This window comes from Leptosomus discolor, chromosome 3 (assembly GCF_034619465.1).
Source record: "Leptosomus discolor isolate bLepDis1 chromosome 3, bLepDis1.hap2, whole genome shotgun sequence".
Classification (NCBI taxonomy): Eukaryota; Metazoa; Chordata; class Aves; order Leptosomiformes; family Leptosomidae; genus Leptosomus; species Leptosomus discolor.
The window spans coordinates 81199490-81207547 of NC_141393.1; positions in this window are offsets into that span (position 1 = coordinate 81199490).

Sequence of the window (8058 nt, forward strand, 5' to 3'; positions counted from 1 at the left end):
AGAAGTTAAAACTATGTTGTTTTATTGATGCGTACTTAGCATTTTTAGCCCTTTAAACATTAAATGGAGGTTCACTTAGGAAGGGACAGTACAATGAAACATTTAAATACGCTGTTAATTTTCTCCTCTAGTTCGTGATACTCACCTTTCTCCTGACACAGCCACTAGCCAAAAACCAACAAAATGAGAAACCTGCCAAACAGGAGCAAATATTTCCACCTCCTTTCTAGAGTAAATTATTGTCTCTGAATTGCCACTCTTCTTATTCCAGTTTTATTCTTTTCATTCGTCGGCAAGGGAATTCACACGCTCCAGCCCCCCTTCTCCCCCCCAACAATGATACCCTGCTAATAAACTCTTACTGCCTTTTGCTATCTATCAAAACCACTGCATAAATGGCTGCCTAGGAATCCTCGCCACTCAGACACACGTACTGCTGACCCCCCTTGGGAACAGCAAGCAGAACCCTGTGCCAATCAGCAATTATAAGATAATGGTACTAAAAAGCCTGAACCTGGGAGTTTTTGGTTGTTCTGCCAGCCCTTGCAGGACTCTCTTATGTGCCTGGGAATTAAGCAATTACCAGGCTAATTTATTGTTCAGTATAAAGGATTTCCATCTCTCTAGTCAGGTTTGACATCACCAAAATTCATCAGAAGATGCTAATTGTTCATCCTCATTTCCAAAAGACAAAGAAATCCATGAAAACATGGCTTCATAGCTCAAACTCGCTTTGAAAACAAATTGGTGTCACAATTTGAGTATTGCCTTCCAATGCAAACACACATGCCTGATCTTCTGGAGTACCCTTAAATAAAGGGAGACCTAAATTCTCAAGACCCAGAGAAGCCAAAGCTATAATTAAACTAGGCTGTGGATACATCGATGTTCCTCGCTCTACAGAGGATGAATCTGGTTTTAACCTGATGACTGGTTTCATTGACCATCGTGCAGACTGCATGGCATAACCTAGGACAACTTGCCTACAGAAGCTAGATCATTGCTACAAGAGTGAGCTTTAACTACTGATGGCAACCAACATTGCTGCTTTAGCTTACAGCCCAAGCTGTAGCCAAGAGATCAGCGTTCAAACACAGCATTACAACCTGTGTTTTCGAGCTGATAACACAATATTAAAGACTCATCTGCATGGCAAATACATGTTGTGTTTAAACATGGGAAGGAGAGGTTACACGAGTGGAAGTGAAGACTGCCCTGTTGTAGTAGTCATCATGGTCAAGGGGAAATAGTGTTCAACTTGGATTAAACCCTGGCAGAGAACAACTTTCTACTTCTGTGTTCTGGGTATTTTCTTCCAGCGTAAGGAAGTCTGCCAGTTGGTCTCTTCAGAAACTGAAGGAGGGAATCAGCCTGATTTGCAACATAGAAAAGAAAAAAAATCCAACTAAGTTTAGGGAATAAAGAGCGTGCATTACAGACGTGAAATCTCCTTCACTGAAGATTTTTTAAGAACAAGTAGGACAACCACCCACTGGGAACAAGCCAGGTATTCGCTATCCTGCCTCAGTTCAAGGTTACCGACCAGCTGTTCTCTCGAGACCGCTCCAACTCGGATACTTTTAGGATTTTAACATTTACGATGTTGTTCCTGCATCCCTCCTGGTCCAGTCACATCACTCAAATCAGTCTCATGAAGCCAAAGCATAAAACATAGCAAAATGATCCCACAACTCCAGGTTGTTACGGAGCAGGGAAAAAAAAAAGTCAAAAGAATCCCATTGGGACTGAGAGGGCTGATCAGCCTGCAGCATGGCAAGGAAGGTGAACTTACCCGAAAAGAAGCAGTTGTAGAACCTCCCGGAGGGTCTCTGAAGACTAAGCCATGCTTTCCTGGCTTTGACAGAGGAGAACTTCCTTTACAGTCCTTGGTGGAGGAGGTAAAAAGGAGCTTCAAGAATGGTGAATATTTTAAAATCTAAAAAGAAAAGTTATTAAAAGAAAAGTGAAAATGCAGAACATCATTACCACGAGTAAAAACCTGGCTGAAAAGTTGTATTGAAGGATAGCACAAAGAAAAATCATGATATCAATTCATAATACATCATGCAAGTATTTTTAATGAACTTTTTTTTAGTCCATAGCTCAAATCCTGACATTTATTATTTCAATGATTTCAGATGCTCTTTCCAGGATTTCTGTGAAAAAAAAAAAAGGAAGCCATTTTCAAACCTTGAAACAAATTGGCTCCCATATGTAAGTTTAAATTATCCATCACCCTGCAGGAGGATTCAAGCAAAATCGAAGGCCATCTTGATGAATAATCAAGGTAAATTTGTCACATTTTTTACCGTGCTGCATACTTTCAGAGTTTCATAAAAAGATCCACATAATTAGTTTAGCTTACCAGGAAAAAAAAAAAAAAAGTTGAATGACAAGGTCAGGCTCTTGCCCTTTCAGTAAATTAGAGAAGATTGCCATAAATTGCATAATATAATGAAACACCAATTTGCATATTTGCTGCTATATTAAAAGGGATCAGTTTTAGCTCGCAAAGCAGAACAAATAAAAACATGCATTTTAATAACTCAAATTACTCCCAGGAAGTGACCCTCAGCAGAAAGCCTGATTATCACTACTTAATTAGAAGCCTTGGAAATCTAAATCCTCCTTTAAATCCTATTCTGTGTACAGTGAAAGATGAAGCCGTGAGTTTTGTCTTAGATTCAATATTTACTCTTTACTAATATGTTTGCAGGGGAGACTTTCCAAGCATTATGAAGACATGCAAAAAAAATTAATATTCAAAGAAAGAGTGCATAAAACCTGTGTTGGCTTGCAGGTGCAAAGCAATTAACAAGCTGGCATTTGCAGTACTTTTAATTAATTAATTAAAAATTCAAAGCTGACTTTCATTTCTTTAAATGTTTGAACATTTTATCCATCAATAATGAACCACTACTCACTGCTGTGCTACAACAGCTGGTAAATGAAAAAACTTAGTCCAACACTGTAAAAAAAGTGCACAGGAATTTCACATTTTGCTTTCCCCTTGCAATTTAAAAATGCAATAGAGTCTGAAGCTCTGTAGGATGTGGAGGTGAATCTTGCACGTCCGCTTCGCTGTAAAAATAAACTGCATTCCATATTACAGTTCAACCTAGAACAGGAATTGAAATGAAAAGTTTCAGTGTAAAATGTATTTGGGTTTAATTTTTAATTTAACTTAAAAAATTAAATTCTGTTTGCTTTGGGAAGTCAGGGGACTTTTCTTAAGAATAAAATGTTCTGCCCTGATCTGTAATGGTTAAAAATCATACTATAAAATGAGATTTAGATAATCTCTAAATGGTCGCAAATAATAAATAGCCAGAGAAAGGTGCTATAATTCAATTTACAAGTTGATATCACTTGAATGATAAAGGTATTGTTTTCAGCAGAAAGATTTTGGTCAGTATGGATTTAAAAGACACTACCATTAATATACTTTAATTAAAACATAAATACTACATTGCTACCTCACTAGGCATTCACTCAGCTGGAACTAACTGTATTTGCTTAATCTACAATTTTAGATGTATTAGCAAAAATAAATGTTGGTGAATGTAAGAGCCTGATTACATATCTTGGGTAAATTGGTGATAATGAGTCAAGAGACTTTGTGTTCATTCACATATATTAGAATAAGAATCATTATGAAATTAAAGCTAAGATTAATCCTGCTAATGACACCATGGAGCATCTGGGAATAAGATAACCCAGATGTCAAATTCACTGTGATACTGTGCTGCTATTTGATAGAGTAACCCCTTGAAGTGTTCTTCTAAGGCAGCTAGCTGGTACCCCACAGTCCCAGCACTTGAAATGCAAATGAGTGACAAGATAGACTAATAATGAGAGCAGATTCTAGCAGTAAGGAAAATGAATTAATTAAAAAAAAAAATCTGAACCACTGATAAGAACAAGCAGCAGGCAACCCAATGTCCTCAATTAGGGTGGATGACATCTGCAGTGTATTTCTCTCTAATAAAGCCCTCACTCTGTATTCCAAAGCACACGATTCTAACACTGTTAACATTTTAATGTCTTGGGCGTGCATGGTAACATTAATTACAAGATGATTTGGATGACTTCTGAATCTCTTTTATGTCTTCCACTGAGTAAAAATCTGAGTTGCAGCTTTGATATCATAAATAAAATGTAGAGACCTGCCAAGCATTAAAGCTCTCCTGAAGTAACTCAGATCTGCTAAGTTACATTAAACCTTTATAGCTAAGTAAAGAGCATTCTCTATGAATTTAAAGAGGGTCAGTGTCTATACATTTTAATGGCAAAGCTTTACAGATCTTCAGCATTTTTCTTTAGACTGCAGCTGTTGTTGTTTTTAATTACTAATGAGTTTAATCTAATGTTTTGTTGAGCTCAATTTACCTTCTCCATAGCATTTGTTCAGAAACTCACACCAGGATTAAGTGACTCGCTTCCTTGTTTCCCCAACCGGCCCTGGGTCTTCTCTTCCTGCTAACTGCTCTGGCTCCTCGTCTGGAAAGAGCAATCGTTAGCAAAAACCCTCCCGAAACACCACCAAGATTTAATCGTAGCACAAGAATCAATGAGCAACCCAAGAGCAATCCAGGATCCCCACGGGCTTTTCCAACTCACGCTGAAACGCAGTGGCACCTCGCCTTCATGGTGGTTAGGCACGCTGACCGCCCACTGCGCTGCCATCATCCCAGCATCACCTGTGCAGACACACACAGCGCGGCAGGGGAAAAACCGAAAAAGACCAAGGGCCAGCTTGTGTGGAAGGAAGACACACAGCAACCCTGTACTGCCCTGAATCTTCTTTAAGTCAGGACAGTAAAACTGAGAAGAAAGCTTTTCACGCCGTTTCGTAGCCCGCTTCATGTCAGCGTAAACGCAAGGCGCAGAGGCGTGCGGAATCAAGCTCTTATGTTCTCACCTGAAGCAGACAATGAACTTTGACTACTGTTTGGAACAGGACAAGGGTCTATCCTGCCTTCCCAGCACTGCTACCAGCGGTGTTTGGAAACAGGCTCCATTTGTGAACCTCTCCCTGCGGATGGCTTACACAAGACCTCAACCTTCTTGCAGCTTCAGTCATCTCTTAAAACTTCACTCTGCCATAGGTTATGATACACAGCGCAGCAAGAGCTTTACATCACTGTAGGAAAGGCTCACATACGTTTGAAAACAACTGTTTCTTGGAGGCAAACGAGCAAATGTAAATGCTTCGATCTCTTCTTTGTCACTGGGACACAAGTTGACCAAAGTCTTTGTGCCAAAGGTGTGGGACCACAACTGACTCGCTTCCACGCGTCAGTTACACGAACAAAGTGACAATGATATGTCGATCCACCGTTCAGATTTGTGGTCATAAGATTTGTGATGAGAAGCTGCTCAAGGCATTTAATCTCGTTAGAAACCTCCTCCCTCAGAATCCCATATCCGTGCCTGTTTCTGATGGCATTTCTAGGACACCACCACTAGCCTGTCTTCTGCTTTTTTGGGTTCCACAGCACATATGCTCTTCTCTCTCTCAGCTATATAGGTATCCACACACACCTTTTTCTTCTTCCCCACCTCCCCTCCCCAAATATATCGATGAGAGGCATTTACTGGTCCAATTAAATTTTGTACAAGTCTGAGAAGATAATTGAAGAGAAATTAAGAGGAAAGCAAACTGGCCTTGGGATCTATGCTTTCAACTGCATTTTTAGGTGCATTTTAGAGGGTAATTTATACAAACTCTCATCTAATGCAGATGTTCTTTCCTTTTTCAGCCTTCACAGCCTCAAGAATTAATGAAGCACTGAGAAATTTCAGAGAATATCTTGATGTTAATAATTTTAAACCCTCCCTCTGAGGAGCAAGGGCAATTATTTCTACAGTTATTTTGTTGCAGCAGATCTTGTCTTCCAGGTGGAGCCAGCTGCTGGCATGGTTGTGCTCGTTCTTCATGCAAGAAATTGGGGGGGGGGGGATTTACTATTCAGAATTTGGAATGGTTTTGTCGATATAAGCAAAAAAGTGCACCCCTTTAGACTCAGTCAGGGAAGTTAGTCACATAAAGTCGCATAAAAGGCACAGACTCTTTTCTCCGAACAAAGATATGATGGTTCTCGCGTTTTTGGTCTTCGGTTGACATCCACAGCCCTGTAGATTTTCATTTAATTTCAACGCTGCCTTTTAGCTTATATGGTGGTTCTCCTCTCAGCTCCTCTAGATCGCTATGCAGGAAAAGGACTTGCGAAGGTGGAATAATTCACTCATAGCCTCACCCATTTAGAGCACCGAAACCTTTGCTCAAGTACCCCCAAAGCTAAGTTCAAACCAAGAGTTCCCACCTAAAAGTAAATCTGTAGAATCAGCTCTAGCTGTCAGAATGGGTGTGCATCTAGAAGCACGGATTGTTCAAAGAAGCATCTTATTGTAGGTTTGCAAGATGAAAGCACAAGCTGTAAATCATCCTCATCTTCTGTCCTTGACACACATGCCGTGTCTTTGTTGGTGGTCTTTGCTAAGAGACAGAGACTGATCTTGTCCCAGCCTACATCACTTATCCTATTAATCAGCATCTTAATGACCGCTTCAAGTGACTTTTGAGCAGAAGTGACCGCTGTCCAGGTGCCTTCCCATTTTCTGCAGCAGCTTTCTCTTCCTAAGAATGGCTTTGCACCACTCTGCCTTGCTGCTTCGCTCTGCTCACCCTCGCAGTCACCTGCCAGTGAGCTGGAGGCCCAAAGCTCTCTGACCTCCTTTGTCTTCATTCCTTGGAGTTGGCGTGCTAGGGTGCCATCACAGAGTTCTGCATGCCTGCAGTGGTTTTGCCTTAATCTGCAGTAAATCCAAAATTTCAGCAGAGTTTTAAAACCCCAAAGCCTCTCTCTCTCCTCTGAAAATACTAACAGGTTTCTTTTGTTTTACCCATTAGGAGGTAGCATGATGCACCTCCTTGCAAGAACATGGAGTAAGTGTGTAACCACTGAAGGCTTTTTTTTTTATTATTTATTATAGAAGCATCATTATAGGAAAAGCACCTAAACATCCATAAAATGTGGCTTTTTTAATAGCTGGAAAAGCTTGTGCTGTAACCACAAGGACAAACCACAGAGACCCAGAGGGGAAAAACCACAGAAGAGTTAATAAAAATACCCCCTTAAAAAGATAACTATATCGTCTACACACTACCACTCGCACCAGGTAGGTTTAGTAAATTGCAAGCCAGCAGGTTCCAAGAACATCTATACTGGGAATTTCCGAGACAAAAGTTTAAGTCACAGTTACACGGGTCTTGTCTTCCCTCGTGCTTGGGCAAAATTGCCATTAATATTAATGGCAGACAGGCACGCATGTAAAGGAGAGAAACCCCTAATTAGTGTCGTAGCACATGCAACATTCCTAACAGGGAGACCATTTTGTATGCCCTAATTGCACAAAATTGGCAACAAGTTACCGTATGCATCTGTATCAAAGGCTACAGAAGCTCATGAATTCTCCAGTGGTAGGAAAACGTGCCCATACTGCAGAGTTTGGGTGACAAAAGCAGTCTGTGTGTGTTAGCCTCACCACCTCTGCTACCTAGCAAAGGTAGCCCTCCAGGAGCTCACTGACCACTGCTCCTGCTGCACCCTCCATCTCTGAGGGGAAGCACAAGCACCTGCGTTTTCCACCAAGGTAGAGATATTTTTCAGCATTTTTTTTTTTTTTTTTACTTAAACAGATTGGACAGATCAATCTCTGCTGATGTGCAGATATTGCAAAACTGCAGTAAAACCACACTGCAGCCTTACAAGAATTGCACTGATCACATCAGAGAGTAGGGTCTTCTCCCTCTCGTTTACAGGGGATTCCTTCATATAATGCATTGCTACAAATCACAAGAAAGTCTGACCGGCTGTAGAAAGATTTCAAGGTCCAAGTCATGCCTGCTACAATTTCTACTAAATACAAAGCATTAAAATTTCTGCAAAAATATTTCAAGACTCTTCTCACTTTTAAGTCAAAGTTAATATTTTTTCCCAACTAAAACAATAAACCGATTTTATCTGCAAGTAAAAGTAAGTGGTTAAGTGGAAT